Raw genomic sequence first — 322 nt, forward strand, 5'->3', positions numbered from 1 at the left:
ACCATCACAACATCAAGCCCATCTCAGTGCAGCTGTGGCGTGATGCGAGGCCCCGCCCGCCGCTGCCGCCGGGGGAGCGGTGCTGGGGAGGCGGTGCCGGGGAAGGCGGTGCAGGGGCGGGCGGTGCCGTGAGAGGCCGTGCCGAGGGAGGTGGTGCCAGGGCGGGCGGTGCCGAGAGAGGCCGTGCCGAGGGAGGCGGTGCCGGGGGCGGGGTGGCGGCCGCGGTTGGCCGCGGCTCTCGGGCGTGGCCCCCCCCGCCGCTTCCACGAAGGGGCTGGCGGCACCGCCCGGGCAGGCGACAGCGGCCCTTCCGGACCTGCGC

The sequence above is a fragment of the Empidonax traillii genome, unplaced genomic scaffold (assembly GCF_003031625.1).
Source record: "Empidonax traillii isolate 1590-97213 ecotype Southwest subspecies unplaced genomic scaffold, ASM303162v1 scaffold215:size2007263, whole genome shotgun sequence".
Lineage (NCBI taxonomy): Eukaryota > Metazoa > Chordata > Aves > Passeriformes > Tyrannidae > Empidonax > Empidonax traillii.